Raw genomic sequence first — 17453 nt, 5'->3', positions numbered from 1 at the left:
ATTTATCACCTTCCAGTAACATGTATTATTACTGAAGAAAAACGGATTATGGAAGAAATAAATATATTTTGCTGGTAGATTTCTCTCTGATTCACAGTTATCACACTACATACGTATCTGGTTTTCCTCTTTCCAAAAAAAAAAAATCAACATTCTTGAAAAAAATCTCAGTGTTATTTTATCCACAGGAGCATGCATGCAGCATGCATGAGATGTTTATTGACCTTCCTGCTGAAAGACACACAATTCTCCAAGCTGTCATTTCATGCATCAGTTCTAACATTCCTTCCAAGTACATGTATAATACATGTGCAAGCTACTCATCAGCAAGACTGTTTTAGAAATAAACTATCTTAGATAGCATGCCAGTGCCTAGAGCTATGTCTCCAGCCCATTTGGATATGAATGAAAGGGATGAGGAAAAAAATGTTTGATTAACATTAAATTATTGAACTAAAAGGTTGAAAAACAGAAAGCATCTCTATTAGGGGAGGTAAAAAATCTACTAATTTGTTACCTAAATTAACATCTGAGTTGCCATCAGCAATCCATTTACTTGTATTACATGTAACCAATTTTATTCAGGAAAATATTAAAAGGTTTTTTAAAGTTTAAAAATACTTATTTTTTATATAATCTAATTACATCATTGCAATTTTTCATTTGGAAAATACATCTTGACATAAGACTGAGATAATTGTGTAATGGGTGTCCAGCTGTGCTCTGGATGTATAAATCCCTTCACGTTCTGCAGATATCTCCCTGGTACAGTTTGTAGAGCCTGTGCTGCTGTTTAGCTGGCCAGTGAATAAGGGTCTGCGTTATGGTGAGATGGAGCACCAGGCTCCACTGGCTGACTTGAGGCTCATTTCAGCTACCCCACAGGCACCTTGGGTACCTACCTGGCCTCCAGAACTTCAGCAATTTCTCTGAAATTTTCCAAAATTTTTATTCATTCATGTAAAAATTGAGTTAGCAGAAGCAAAATTGTCTACTTGATGTCCTAGGGAAAATTTCCTTCAAGAGTATCTAAATGCTCCATTCAAAGCAGTAAAAAGTCCCAATCCAACAGTCTTTCCAGAACTTTACTGTAAATTTGGAATGCATTTTAAATAAATTTCAATGATCCATTTTCACTTGCTGAAAATTGCTAAGCTTTTTCTCAAAACTATTACAAAGTAAGTATCTAACTTTTCAAACTACTGCCTATGATATCATCCATTTCCCTGCCATCATACAGACACCTTTTTTGTTTTCTACCCTGACATCCAGTATTATAGCAAGGAATGCTTTGGAAACACTGGAAAAGTCACACAGCTCAGTTTACAAACACAGCCATTTAAACCTGCCATTGATTTTAATAGGCACCAAGCAGCTTTCAGCCTGTTCTGTAGTCCTGAGATGTCTGATCAGCCATCCTCACGTTCACCATCAGAGAGTTTACAGGTGGTTGCAGATGGCTAACTACCCAGAAACATGCTCCTTATCAAGGCAAAGTTTCTTCTTACATAAGAGTTAACCAAAAGATTGAACTAAAAGATTTTGTTAAAAGATATGGCTGAATAGGCCAGGTGCTAAACTGGAAGACAACAGCAGCTTGGAAAGACTGTTGGAAATTTTTAATAACTTCCATGTTTTGGCTGGAGAACAAATAATAATACAGAATAAATACTTTCGGAAATAAGTTGTGTAATTGCAAGTGGTTTTTCTCTTTGTTTTGATTTCTTTAGGAAAAAAGAAGTTTTGTCAAATAACCATGTAGATAATTCAGAACACAACTCCAAGAAGCACTCGTGGCCTTGCTGGAGGGAGAAGGCAGTGCTGGCTTCTTCTAGTACTGAGGACATGGGAGCAGAGTGGATGTCCTGGACCCCTGGAGCCCCCCTAGGGATCATGTCTTTGGACACAGGGTGAGTGCAAGGCCTTGAACCAGTGCAGCTGCCTGGAGCAGTGAGTGCCACCAGGCCTCCAGCAGGACCCAGGGCCTGTCCCTCTCCCACCCCAGATGTGCCAGCCCATGGCAGTGCCTGTGGTCAGCCAGGACACCCAGACAGTGCCAGGCCCCCAGAGCTGTGGACCATCGGTCACAGACACCTCAGGCACCCACTGGCACAGCTGTCTGGAAATCAGATAAAATGCACAGAGCATTTGCTGGGGCTGCTGGACCAAGAGGGACGTTTCCAGAGTTTCCATGGCTATTGAATGGAGCTTGTGCAATGGCAACTATTGCTCCAGGCTCTAGAGACCACCCAGCAGTGGGTGAGGGGCTCTTGACCCTCCTGCTGTCCCTTCTTTCCAGGCCAGCATGCTATCAAGAGAAAACAGGAGCTTGAAAGTGCCTAAGCAGGAATTTTGGATGGCCTGACTCCATGCAGTCCGTCTGAGCTGGAGCTGACCCAGCCCAGCTGCTCTCCCATGGGCTCCTCGAGGGCTGAGGTCCAGCATCCCTGTCCAGCATTCATGTCCAGCATCCAGCAGCTACCCTGAGCCCTGCTGCTCTCTGCTCTGGGTGCAGCCATCTCCAGCCACAGGGCTGCTGATTCCCCGTGCCCAGCCATGTCCCCGAGTGCCAGCTTGCAGGAATAGTCAGTTCCCCGTTCAGCACCCATGTAGGCTTCATTCCTTTCCCTTCTCTGATGGGAAATGCCTGCATGGCGCTGCAGCAGTGGTGGAAATGGTGCCTCCTGTTTAGCAGCTTTTCCACAGAAGGTTTCCACAGAAATGTTTCTGTCAGGCATGGACTTGAGCACCCACAGGTCAAACTGCTTCACAGCAGTCTGTCAAGAAAGAGCTTCTTCCCACAAAGGGTCTCCATAGCATCTCCTAAATGTGGCAAGAAAGAACCTGCTCTCCTCTTTCTTCCTTGGCTACACACACATAACTAGGGACTCATCGCTTCAGTTATGGATATTTTAATGGAATTTACTTTCAACAACAGGACAACAAGGTTAAAAAATCTGAGTAAAAGTCAAAAAATGTTTTTCCACTGTATGGGCAGGAGAAAAAGGAGCTGAACTCAAATAGCCTTTTTCAAGGACAACTCTCAGTTTGAATGAGTTCAACAAAAGTACATCTCCAGAGAGACAAAATGTTTCTTTCTAGACAATAATTGCCTTTTTTCAAAATAAAGACTGAGATTCTGGCATTACCATAAATTTTGACCAAAAAAACCCCAAAACAACTGAAAAAGCCCAAGTGGCTTTACTTTTGTTGCAATCACAGGAAATACTTTACAGATTTGCTTGTAGAAAGCAATTGGAATAATTAATGCTCTTTATATTTCTCAGAGATCTGGTTGAAATTGCATCCTCATTCAAATTTTACCTGCCTGTGCCATAAAATGCAATGTTGATGAAAAATCTGAAGGATAGATGCTTAGAAATATTTTTGTGAAGGAGGTAAACCTCATTTTCATATAATCAAATTCCTCATTTTCTAACTTTCACAGGCCAATTAAAAATGAAGTGTTGTTTGAATTCAAAATATCAAATTAATTTTACACAGAAGAATGAGCGTCATGGGAAAACAGAGTGAGCATTATAATTTTTCTAATAAGAAATTATATATAAAAGTCTTCCTGGATATAACTACTTCAAAAAGTAAAAAAGCAACAAACAATATTTATTGCAAAAGCTGAGCAAAGTTATCCCCATCTTCAAAGAGGGCAAGGTGGAGAACCCAAGAAGACACTGACCAGTCAGCCTCACTGCCATCCCTGGAAAGGAGAGGGAACAGGACATACTGGAGGTCATCAACAAGCATAGGGATGAAGAGAAGGTCACCAGGAGTAGTTAGCATGGATTCACCAAGGGGAAATCATGCTTGACCAATCTGATGGCTTTCTAGGATAGATAGACAAGGGGGGAGCAGTGGATGTTGTCTCCTTCAACTTCAGCAAAGTTTTGACACCGTATCCCATAATATCCTTCTAGGTAAGCTCAGGAAATGTGGGTCAGATGAATGGACAGTGATGTGGATCAAGAACTGGCTGAATGGCAGAGCTCAGAGTGTCCTGACCAGCAAAGCAGAATCCACTCGGAGGTCTGTAGTCAGTGGTGTTCCTCAGGGATCAGTACCGGGTCCAGCCTTATCCAACCTGCTTATCAATGACCTGGACAAAGGTATGGAAGGTACCCTCAGCAGTTTTGCTGATGATATGAAACTGGGGGAGTGTCTGACACACCTGAAGGCTGTGCTGACATTCAGCAGGACATTGACACCCTGGAGAATTGGGCAGAAGGAAACTGAATGAGGCTCAGCAAGGGCAGGTGTTTGGTGCAGCACCAGGAGAGGAATGGCCCCAGGAGCCAGCACAGGCTGGGGGCTCACCTACCAGGGAGCAGCTCTGGGCAGAAGGGCCTGAGAGGCTTGGATGACAAGTTGGCCATGAGCTGGCAGTGAATCCTTGTGGCCAGGAGGGCCAGTGGGATCCTGGGCTGCCTCAGGAAGAGTGTGGCCAGCAGGCCAAGGGAGGTGACCTGCCCAGCCCTAAGGAGGCCACATCTGGAGTGCTGTGGCCACTTCTGGACTCCTCAGTATGAGGAAGACAAGGAGCTGCTGGAGAGGGTCTGGCAGAGGCCACAAGGGTGATGAGAGGTCTGGAGCTTCTCTTATGAAGAGAGACCGTGGGAGCTGGGCCTGTTTAGTCTGGTGAAAACTGAGAGGAGTCTCATCAATACATATAAATACATCAAAGGTGGATGTCAAGAGGATGGTGCCAGACTGTTTTCAGTGATGTCCAGCAAAAGGATGAGGAGCAATAAATTAAAAGAAAACAAATTTCACCTCCTTTCACTTTACATTGAGGGTGGCATACCACTGGAACAGGCTGCCCTGGGAAGTTGCGAAGCCACTCTCTCTGGAGATATTCAAAACCCAGAAACCCACCTGGACACATTCTTGTGTCACCTGATCTAGGTAACCTTGCCTTGGCAGGGCATTTGGACTGGATCTCCAGAGGTCCCTTCAAATCCCAACATTCTGTGAGTCTGTGAAATTACTTCTAGCCTCAGTTTAAAAGTTAAACTGGCACAGGCTAGTTGTGGGGAAAGGTTATAGATATATGATAGCAGCTCTTCTTTTGTCCCCAAGATAGCATTCTTAGTTTTGACTCCTTTTTATATTAGGAATGAGACAAAAAAAAAAAAATCATCACTGTGTTTGGTGTGATTTAGAAAATTGGCAATAACCTGAAGGCTTTAGGTATGGAGAGCAAATTTGAGAAGTGGATGGGAAAGGAACACAGACAGTTTTACTCACTCTCTGTACACAGAGGATCCACTGCTGGGGCTGTATAATTTTTCCATATCACCTTTAAGATAAATTTTGTCTTTGTTATGGAAGGCAATGTGTTAAGGAATATGCACTTTCTAACTGGAAGAAATCTCTCCTGCCCAATTTTTGTGGAATTTGTGGAGGAAGATGAAAGTCATTAGGAACAAGAGAAGCATTCAGCAAGGCAAAATTGGAGTTTGAAGAAACCTACTGAATGTTTTACATGTGACACACCTACATTATAAATTACATTTTTCCTTCACAGAGGAACACACAATTCAGTAATTCAGCCCCCTCCACCATAAGGCATTAGAAGCCAGCACTGCTTGTCCATTCATCCAAAAGTGCACATTCTCAGAAACTGGGAACTGTGTAGTTTCCAGTGGGCTGTCTGAATGATAATAGTAAGCTGTTTCCTTCTGAACCCACTTAATGGCAATTAGTACAGCTTTGGGAATGGTGATAATGATTTATTTATACTGTGCTCCAGTGAAAAAAGAGCTCTTAGTAGTATTTACCAGAGAGCAATAGCTGCAATAAGCAGGTTACCTGGGGACAGCTGCACCTGTTGCACAGACCCTGACTATAAAATGCCATTGAGTTTTTTTTTACCTAGAAAAACATTGGGCAGATTATACTTGATAATCTCTAGTGGCATATCACTTTCACAATAATTATCACTAATTACCAAACCTCCACTCCTCTTTGGATAAAATGTTCTCTGCAGGAAATAGTGACCTCCCCTTGCTTCTGGGTTGGGCCCTTGCCTAGCCAATGCAACTGAAAATGTTTCTTTTAAACAGCATTGTACCTGCTGCCCAGCATAAAAACAAATCTGTCTGGGTGTATTCAAATGGAGCCACCACCTTGGACTTTTCAAGACCCAGCTAAAACAAATCTATGGCTGACTTGACACCAGAAATGTGGTACCACTTGAGAGTGGTAATCCTGCTTCAAGCAGCAGGTTGGACTAAATGACCTCCAGAAGGGCATCCACTGCTGATATGAAGCTATGAGATGTGTATAAAAGCCTTAGATATTTAGAACATGATAGTTCTGCATTGGAATTGTTTTGCAACTGAACCAAGAACCCTGTATTTAATAAAGGTGGTGCTAGTCCTACAGTGTGCTCAGAACTTCTGATCATATACACTGTTGCACATCATACTTTTGTAGCTTGCCTATGCATTCCACGGATTGCAGAGGTCTTTTGATTTCAAAATAGTAAAATGAAACATCAACAACTTAATATGGTACCTCCCATGCAAGAAGGATGTAATTAACTTCAGTCACTGGCCTGACCTGAAAACAGGGAATCATGGCATCACAGGAGCTCCTGGCAGTGGGTAGAGACTGGAGGAGGAACTTCCAACACCTTGGAAACAGCACAGAAGAGAGCAAAATAAGTTCTAAATATAGGTTAAGTAGCCTCCTTGATTCAATGGGATGAAAATGCTTTGAATTCTAAGTGTTGTAATCCCCCCATTATGTTTTGATTATTGAGGTATAATCTGAAGTGCTAACAATGGCATCAGCCTGATCAGGAATGAAAGGGGAAAATGGGAAAGTCATGATCCTTTCATGCTGGGCGCTTTCAGGGTAATTTTGGTTTGGGCCTTGTTCCCTGAGGCTGTTGTGTCAGTGGTACCTGGAAGCAGTACTGAGCAAGGGAAACTTCCCTTCCAGGAAAGCTGAAGGGATAAATTGTAAATATAAAAATTTCCTTGTTTTTCATATCTAAATCTGAGGACAAAAAGCAGACCGTGTCTGTTTCTGCACATGCCACATTAGTATTTCAGTTAGTATAGGGGCAAAGAATATCATTTAAGGTGGGGCTAATGAAGGTGGGGGAGGGTTGTGTATTTTAAATAAAATTACTGGGAGGAAGTGATTAGCATTGTTTTTTTAACAAATTACTAAGTTGCTCTCCTTTTTACAGCCTTTTTCCTCAGCTACTTCTATGACCCCATTTTTTTAATGCTGAGCATCCAGTAAATGCCTATGAGGTAGGGAAGTATTATCATTATGCCTCTCAGAGGATAAAAGCACATGTTAAAATACACTTAAGCACATAGCTTTGAATGTCTGAGTGTAAGTAATTCCATTTGCTGAAAGCAATACAGAAGATTAGTGTCAGTGTCTTCTAGTCTTGCTCACTAATCACTTTATAGCATTCTTCTCATTTATTGCTCAGAGAAAGGACATAATTACATGACCCTCAATAGTTAAAAGCACTTGCTCATTTGTCTGTATGCTGAGTTCTATTTATAGCCATTTTTGTGCAATTTACTTGCAATAGGAAATATGCTAGCAATGCATTGAGAAATCAAAATCTGACCTTGACTTGGCTCTTTTTCATTGTGTGAGTCTGCTCTAAAAGCCAGTGGGAAATCTGTGCACAAACTTTGCATTGTATCATTCCCCAAGGCAAAGGCCAAGAGTGCTCCCGATTGTAACTCTGCAGAATTTAGGGCACAGACTAAATATTTCTCAAATTGCACGGAATTTGAGTGACCTATCATTTATATTCTCTTTATACCAGTTTATATCACATAATTCCAGTAGGCTCAACCATTTGCCTGCGTGACATTTCCCTGACTGGCCTCTGTTATTAAAACATCTTCTAGTTTTCCATCTACAGTATAATTTAATTTTCATTCTTGATTGCAAATATTGAGTTATATTTTTTCAAATCAAGTCTTTAAAAAAAAATCTCACTTAAAAACTGTCTTCAGAGGAAATATTTCATTTTAAAGCTAGTGAAGTGTAGTCCATTTACTTAATTTATATATTCATCAATCAGCCATTCTTTGAGTCTCTTTAAGTTATGTTCCCATGTACCTGTGCATACTATCATTTTTTCTGAGTATTTTCTTGTTTTATTTCATTCTCACTCATATTCCAAAACAGATTTTACTTACATTTTCCCCACACACCAAGGCAAGAGCCACCACACCTGTGCCATGTCAAGTTCTCATAAGAACAGACATGCTTTCAAAAACTCTGTTCTGGAGGTGCCAGCTGAACCTAAATTTGACCCAGGTGTCTTATCAACATCTGATACAACCCTCTGTGTTGTATCTTGTCTAGATCCTGCATTACCTTCACACTCTGCCTCTGATACATGGGCATATTTCTTGTGTGATGTTTCAGCATGAAAGACAGCACAGCCTCCCTGCTCGCTTAGGCCTGAAGAGACTCTGGGATGTCACCATTCTACCCCAACACAAAATAGGGGCAGCTCTGTCTTCAGACCAGGCACCTGAGGGCCTTGATCCATGCAGACAGATCAAAATCTCCAGGCTCAGAAATCTTAGAGTTCTCTGAAAAATTTCTTACACTGCATGGCTGTTCTCAGAAGGGCAACGTTTTTCTTTTTATTCGGTCAGACGCTGCCCTATTTCAGATTATGATAATTGCATTTCATTATCCCACCATGCAAGTTAGTATTGAGATTGACTCCCTGTTGTATGTAATCTCAAAAATATTGTAAGGGAGCACTTAGGTGCTCCCTAAGCCTTCTCTTCTCTAGTCCAAACACGCTTCAGTGGGTTATGAAGTGCTCTAGTTGTGGGATTCAACTTACTTTTAAAACTTATCCTCTAAAACTTGGGTATCTCAGATAGGTCTTGTCTTCACCTCACCAGTGAAGGAAGAAGGAGACATTCTTGGGGGAATATCCTCTTACAAAATAAATGTGCAAGGGGGATAGGATGAACTTTCTGCAAATGTTGGAGATTTCCAGCTGATAAGGCAAAGAGACTTAGCTAAAAGCAGAGGACTATTCAAATGGCGGGCTTCAGGAGCAATAAACCTTGCCAGAAGGCACACAGACTCTCCTCTGGTCTTTGACTGCTGTGTTTGTATGGCACTGGCCAAGAAATGGCACCTCTTCATCCTTTGTTTCCTCTCTCTTGGAAGAAGAGAGCGATGACGGATTTCAGCGTTGTGCCAAGTGGTTTGATTTTCACGCGCAAGAAGCTCCATGTGAACGGAAAGGGCGCTGGTCCAGGGTGAAGCCACAGGAGAATGAATTACTGGGCAGAAATCATAATCCTTTTAAGTGGCACACCCCAGTGGTAGCAAAATGTAACATTCTCCTTTTTTTCAATTATTGTTTCTGGCTGGCAAATGAAGAAACATCCCTAAAAAGGCCAGGCCCCATGTGTGGAGATAGACATAGATTTCTGCCTGGAAAATGCCTGTTCTTCACAGAGCACTGGGCAACAAAAGTCCTTCCTTGTTACAAAGGTACCTCCCTAATCTTATCTTTGTCATTGCACCTATTACAGTTCAGGACACACCTTCATTTAAATACAAGTAAAGTTCAAAATCTTTCTGAATCAATCTGATAACTTATTTAAGTGTTGTAAGAAAATGATTCAACACTGCAATTAACTCTTGCCATAATTGATTGTGTTTGTTTACATGGAAGGTTATTAAAAAAATATTATCTGGAACTGAACTCTACCTTTAAGCACAGTTTAGATTATTGCAGCAATATGCCAAACATAATGTCGTAAAGGTGCAGCAGGTGGCTACTTAATTACAGTTCATAATATTCAGCATTCATCCTAAATAGTGCATTTAGAATCAAATTAGCTGTCTTGAATGAATGATTAAATTGACTGATAGTGAACTGTATGGCATTACTAGTGAGTATTATGCAGCTTTAGTAAGAAATAACTCACAGCTACATGATGATGTCAATCATTATCTTTGAAATACTATTTTAGAAAAGGGGTGAATGGTCTTTGCTTCTTTCAGGGTGATGCATTCTATTCCAGGAGCTGAGGAGTAGTTTTCAGTGCCTAAATTCACCATCTGGTATAGCCCAAAGCCATTATGCCATCTTGCCATCTTAAAACAGCAGTATAATAGACCACGCCAGATTTATAATACTGTCTGTCTGTTTGGATGTCAAGCAGTAATGCCACATTTGATCAAGCCCCTAACTGTATGTAATATTTTAAATTACTGTGTATAAAACTGTTCTAATTTTGAGGAAAATATTTTTAAAATATGGAAAAAGGAGGAAAGATATAATTCTGAATCTCCTCAGAACAAAACCATGGAAGCATTAAAACCTTTCATCCAGCCTGTTTCCCACACATCTCCCTTTATTTATCTAACCAGTTAAAAATGTTAGAATAAATTATTCCTGTGATGTGGCAGATAACAGGATACAGAGCCATTGGTACGCAGTTTACAGAGAATTTTTGAAATTGATGGAAAGGATCTTACAGGAATTGGAGAGGTAAGAAAAATAGGGAATCCTGTCCCTACTGCAGGGCCTTCAGAATCCTGCTGCAAGATAGAGGGTGACCTTGAGGATTATAATACCAGAAGCAGGATTGTCATTAGACTAATATTCACACACACTCCTTTTCACAAGGACTCCTCCTTTGCTTATCATCTGTGCTCATCTCCTTCCCCTCCTGTGCCCTGCTGCAGCTCCAGACCTAACTGATGTACTTACAGCTACTTGTAAGTGCCACTGGGAAGCTGCAAAGGCTTGTGCCTTCCACAGGACTCAGCTGAATTGAGGCCCTAGATGGAAAGATTTGGGTTTCCCTCCACTCACATAGAAAATATTATCTTGTGCTGCTTGTTCAGTGCACAGTATAATGATGCACTGAGCCATGACTCCAAAAGCACCAAAAGGACAGGCTGTAGGTGGATGTGCTGTAGGTGGATGTGCTGCATGCTGGGGGAGTGCTGGAGGCTTGGTTTTAGGTAGAAAAGTACACCTGGAAACAGAAACACCTATAATATAGACAAACAAATAAATAAATAGATAAATAAATAAAATGTGGGTTAACAGGGTTAAGGCTTTGTGACATTTGAAACAACTGAAATGCACTCTTCAGAACAGATCAGTGTCTCGGGGTCTCACAGAGTCAACTCGTGGTGTACTGTGGCTCCCACTGGGAAACTTGAGGATATATCCTCTCATCTAGTGTAAAATTCAAACTGCTCGGCAAGAATGATTGCTTAGTTTATAAAGACAGGCTGGAAGTAGCGAGAAGGGGGAAGAAAAGAAAGATATGTCTCATTATTGGTATGTAAAACTCAGATTTAGTTGGAAAATTATCTAAATATAACCAAAGGATTGTTCTGTTTCTTAACCATAAGCTTTTTTCAGGGTAGAGCTCTTTCTTTATTCTACTTCTATACACCCTGTTTCACCAGCATATTTCCTTGTGTTACACACAGCCTGCCGATCTTTCGGATCATGTTCAACTTTTTAGTTTTCTCTGGTTAGCTGAGTTAAGGCCCTTCCACAACAAGTATAGCTCCCTTGAATGCTAAATTGTTTGCTATGAAACAACATGGATCTGCTCTGTAAGCACCAGATGGAAGTATCTGACTTTTTTATTACATCCAGCAGCCCCCACATACATGTCAGGTCTATATCAAAATTCTTGAACCCCTTGATTGGGGAATTTCAAGATGTCTGGACTACTTATTTAGAGGATTTTATAGTTTAGTTGTGAGTACTTGTGACACCTAGTGGTCCTGGCAGAAAAATGCGAATATTCTAGAGGAAGAGGAAGTAGGAGGTGGGTCAGTTAGAAGAGGAAGGGATTCAATATCCTACTGGAAGATAGTTACTGCAGTAGTCTAAGAAAACACACAGCTGATCAAATTCTGTCCCTGAGGATGAGGCACACCTGTCTGAGGCAACCACCCTTTGCAACCCATCATGTAAACAATGGGAAAATTCAACTATGTGAAACACTTGTGAGGTGGGGTGGCACTAGGTGTTTATAGATGTTTGGGTAAGGTGGTCAGGCAATTACCCAAATCCTTTTCATGAAACAGGAGGTGAGCACAGGAGCTGTGAGTGATGCCATTAACCTGGAACCTAAAGAACACCTGGGGTAGAGCAAAACTACCATAGAAAGCCAAGGAAACTGTTGTACTCAATTCATTTGCCTCTTTTCAAAATCATCCTTTAAATGTGACACTCAACAGTGTTCCATCATCTAAGATACTTTGTATATTCAACAGAAAAATGTGGGTGTTTCCCAAGGCATGAACTTGGAAGGACTCAGAGCTTAGATGGACTGTGAAGTCTATGTCAACAGCTTAAAAAAAACCCTTGAATTTATGAACTTTGCAAAAAGACCAGATTAAGAGCACACACCCACGTGCTGCGCAGAAGTGAGCTGGGTGCCATGGTCAGATGCAGGGACAGGCACACAGACTGTGCTGGATCACTGGGGCTGGCACCTAGAGAGGCATATCCTGCTTGCTGCTGCAGGGCAAAGCTCTTCCACAGATACCCAGGCTGCTGACCCAAGTGCACAAAATCTCCAGAACCTCCTGTGCTGGAGATTCCTAGAAGAAAACTGCTTTTGATGGTAGAGACAGCATCCAGTGGCTTTTAGAAGTCTCTAAAAAAAGTCAAAACAATGGAGTCCAGCATAACACAAAACTCCTCAGAGACAGGTATTCACAGTTAATTAAGGACAGTGCCTATTTTTGTGCCACTGTCTGCTAACACAAAACACCCATCTAAAGGTCTTTAACTGGGATAACAAAGCCAAAAATAATTGACTTCACAACTGAACAATTTTTGCACAGCTAGACAACAGATCTCCTGAAACACACCTTGCAAGCATGCAGTTCCAGCCATATACAGTTTGTATGTACTTAGTGTGACTCATGAATTGGAGCACGTTGTGTGATTCACTCAGCTCCTGTGAGGTTTGTGGGATGAGGGGCAGGCTCTGTACCTCCTACTGTGTCTTGGTTTCTAGTGCTAGAGTGTACCATCCATGTCCATGGAGGACAACAAAGTGTATTCACCATGGGCTTGGCAGTTTGCCCCTCAGACTGCCACCTGGCATTTCCAGGTCATGTCTGCCCTTTGTCACTGCCATGAAGAGCAAAGCACCTCAGCTTGGCCCTCCAGTTGAGGTTTGGTGAGGTGAGTCTGACTCCACAGTGTGCCACAGTTGTTATAGCTCCTACACCTCCTAATAGATGCTATTGCTAGGTTTGGTTATAAAGGAATAAAACTCAAACGCAGTAACTGCACTGTTTAAGCATCTAGAATAAGTACATGAAGAAAAGATCTTACATCAGTCCCCAGGCTGTTCAGAGACCTTGCAAATGATAATTTTGCTTGGACTGCTTAGTTGTAGGTGCTTTTCTAAGAGAATTTTTTAGGTGTCCCTTTGTAGATCACACTAAGAGAAATTAATGTATTTTCCTAGCAATTTTTTTTCATATGGAAAAAGTAATGCATCAGATGGTGAAAGCGAAGCTCTTCAGGATTTTCTAAGGGACCATCTGTTTCTTCATCCCATCCTAAACAACATAACTGCAGTTAAAAATGGAAACTGGATTAATTCATTCCACTCAGCACCACACTCCCATTTTCCCACGTGAATCCTGAGGCTTGCAGCAGAGCCAAGAAATGACGAGCCCCTGGGTCAGCAGAGGAGCAGAGTCACTGTGCAGAGCACAGCACCACCAGCGACAGGGGCAGCCCCAGCAGGCTGCCCTGGCACATCCCAGGTCTGAATGGACTCTGGGTTACGTAAACCCAAAGTAAACAGAACCTGGAGAAACAATCAGTTTGGTAGTAGGAGCTTATCAGTCCCTACTCATTGTCAGCAACACAAATGGCAGAACACCAGACAGTGCTGTCCTGCATGCACAGGCAGAACCTGTAAGAAAGGCAGAAGCAAAATCATGGAGTGAATAATCTTGAGGGGGAGTTGCCAAGAAAGGATTTGTCTAATTGTGAAGAATGATTAGAAGAAAAATACCTTAATCAGTTTGTTGGCACCCACATTACTAAATAGTCCACTGTTTCATAAGTTATGTTGCAGGGCTGAACTCTGCAACAAGGGGGACCTATCTTTTTCCTTGGCAATATTTGAATAATATTACTATAGAAGAATGTGGGATCTCCATTCATGGAGTGTTTTAAGAATACTTCGACTTACTTCTCAGGGTCAACATAGACATCATTGATTCAGGTTTGTGGTAGCAGAAGGAATTAAATGATTTGTAAAAGATCCTTCCTTCTGCTTTTTATTATTTTTCTACAATACCCTTGTTTGAGATATAAGTAGAATAGTAATGAAGAACAGTGCTCTTCCTTGCAACCTCAAATGTCTTGTATAAGAAAAGGAGGAGGGAGGGAGGGAGGGAGGGAGGGAGGGAGGAAGGAATGAAGGAAGGAAGGAAGGAAGGAAGGAAGGAAGGAAGGAAGGAAGGAAGGAAGGAAGGAAGGAAGGAAGGAAGGAAGGAAGGAAGGAAGGAAGGAAGGAAGGAAGGAAGGAAGGAAGGAAGGAAGGAAGGAAGGAAGGAAGGAAGGAAGGAAGGAAGGAAGGAAGGAAGGAAGGAAGGAAGGAAGGAAGGAAGGAAGGAAGGAAGGAAGGAAGGAAGGAAGGAAGGAAGGAAGGAAGGAAGGAAGGAAGGAAGGAAGGAAGGAAGGAAGGAAGGAAGGAAGGAAGGAAGGAAGGAAGGAAAGATCAAAGTATTGAAAAGTACACAAGTAACTAGGAGACTGTTAACTTCAGTTAACAGTCCATAAAAAATAAAATTAGGCATTTGGGTTCAGTAGAATAAAACTTCATTTGCACAGTTATACTTGAGCTTAGCATCTGAGTCCTTTCAGCTTTCAACTTCTTTCAATATCTAGAATAAATCTAGTATACAGCATTAGAACATTAAATACTCATAAAGAATACTTTGGAAATTCTTCTTTTACAACTACTAAAGACCTGTAAAAAATGAAAGTTGAATTAATTTCATGAAATCCATCTTTTTACAGAACAGAAATAAGCAAAAGCCTTTTAAACCTCCTAATATAAAGATAAGCAAAATCAGCAAAATGTTCAAACTTACCTTTTGAAGAGTCCTTTCACTATGAAAAACGCTCGACCTAGCCTCACTGAAGGACAAAAAGGGGACAGAACACATGCCATGGTTGCTTACCAGTTCTTCACAACTTTTTCCTTTCGCATAAATAAAACCTTTGAACAGTAAATGATATTTTTCTTCCAGGGGCCAGTGAATACTTTGGGGTCTGCATCTGAAGGAGAACTGAATGGTTGGCCAAATCAGACACTGGTCGTTAGAAAGCCAATCACTTCTAAGGCCCACCAGAATTCTCAAGAGACATGGTTTTATTTGATAGAAAGGCAGAGTTATAAAAGCAGAGGTTTTGCTGCTCTGCCCTACCAGAAGTGCACCTGTAGAATGCACCTCTGAAGTGCACATTTTCTCACATGAGAAAACTTCCACTGGTTCTTCTTGGCTTCAGTGTTAAGAGTAATTGTGTTAATAAAATCATGCTTTTATTCATACAACCTGTTCTCAAATAACATCTGAAACTACACCAAATTACCTCCAAGTGTATGTTTCAAAGAACAGATAAGAGATATCTCATAAAGCATAATGTTGCTGGTAATGAGACCTATACACTAAATAAATCTGGCTTTTCCAAATCCATTGGATTCACAGTAATAACACAGCATAATGTTTTCCTTTTCCTCCTTGATGTATCTAAATGCAAATTACCATGCAAAGCAAGTTACTTATTAAATAACTGACATTTTATTATGGCAAGTTAATTTCAAGACTTGCAAGGGTAACCGCCCATTGTAAAAGGTAGTCAAAAATTAATTACAGCCTTGTTTCTGTGACATGAAGTAACTATGCAGACATGATATTCTACAACGTGTTTTATTGGTGTTTTCTTCAAAAGATGTCCCAACAAGCACTAAATTAAAGAAAAAAGTAGATCAAAGTTAACAGTGAAATGTTAACTGAATATTCTGATGCAACTGCATAGTCTTCCTACTAAAATCTTTTGATACTATTGAAGGCAAGTAAGGGAAATATTTTCTCTGTAATAAAGTAATTAAATAAGAATAACACCAAGAGAATAAAATATGTTTTGTTCCCCACATGCTACTCTTTATTCCAAGAATAAGACAGGGAAAGCATGATAAAACCATACCAGCAGCAGTGATCTCTCCTTTCTGCTCTAAATATTAGGTTCATCGAAATAAGTAAAGGAATATATGAATTTATCAAACTTCATGTGCCACTCAAATTTGTTCCCAGTGAACTCTATTCCCATCATAAGTATTACAAACATCAGGAAGGAAGTTTTTATAATTTAAAGAGTCAATAATGTTTCTTAAAATGAATTATTCATACTTGATTTCTGATATTAGTTTTCAGTTACTAAAGCCTAATCCAATCACACTGCAATAATGCAAGGCTTTCCATTGATATCAAAGGCTGTTGCTTCACAAGATTCTCTCAGTGCCTCTATAATAAATGCATTTATCTCTTGATTTTAGCAGGAATCCAGCCCAGAAATCCTAATCAGTAGGATTCAGCCTCAAAGCAAAAGTTAACTCTCTAGTAAAATCTATAGAAGAAATCATGGAAGAGGGCAAAGCATCTCCTGAAAATTAAAGACATGAGTACAACACAACCAGAGAAATCTCACTGAATAGAGAAAAAAAATGATTTTATCTCTAAGAAAATAGTCAACTACAGTGGAATAAAGACACAGCTGACCAAAAGGATTATCAGCTGGGGAAAGGGAAATTCCAGTAGATGTCTGGACAACCTCTCACACAGACAGCGTTTTTAATCACAAGGAGGGATACTAGCCATATCCAAATAATCACTATCTGTGAATTAGAACTATGGGTGATGACCTGAGTTTTCACAGCTTTATCTAAGATGTTTTAAACATTCCTAAAGGTTTGGTACACTTCATTTTCCAAGAATAGGTGATTTTTCAGATTTTTGTTTTCTGTAACAGAAAAATCTCAGGGGAGATCTTTCTTCACAGATTTATTATTTGGTCATATTATATCAAAGTATATAATTTAATTTTTCCTTCCTTCTCCTCTGCAGACCTGTGACTGTGTCTTAAACATTGATCATGGGGTAAGGATATAATTGAGTAACTTCCCAAAGTAATGTACATTTGACAGACATGACTAACTGGGAGCAGATCTAAACATGAGGGGAAATCTCAGAACTCTGCAAATTAAGATAACAACAAGGCAGAAATCAAAAATTAAGCTATAAATTTTTGCATTCCAGCTTGAAACTCGAGTTCCAGTTCCATCCAGATGTGATGAAATTTGTTCAGGTCTATGGAGCTTTAGCTGACAGATTAATAAAGG

This window comes from Melospiza georgiana, chromosome 1 (genome assembly GCF_028018845.1).
Source record: "Melospiza georgiana isolate bMelGeo1 chromosome 1, bMelGeo1.pri, whole genome shotgun sequence".
NCBI classification, from domain to species: domain Eukaryota; kingdom Metazoa; phylum Chordata; class Aves; order Passeriformes; family Passerellidae; genus Melospiza; species Melospiza georgiana.
This window is presented reverse-complemented; position numbering follows the sequence as displayed.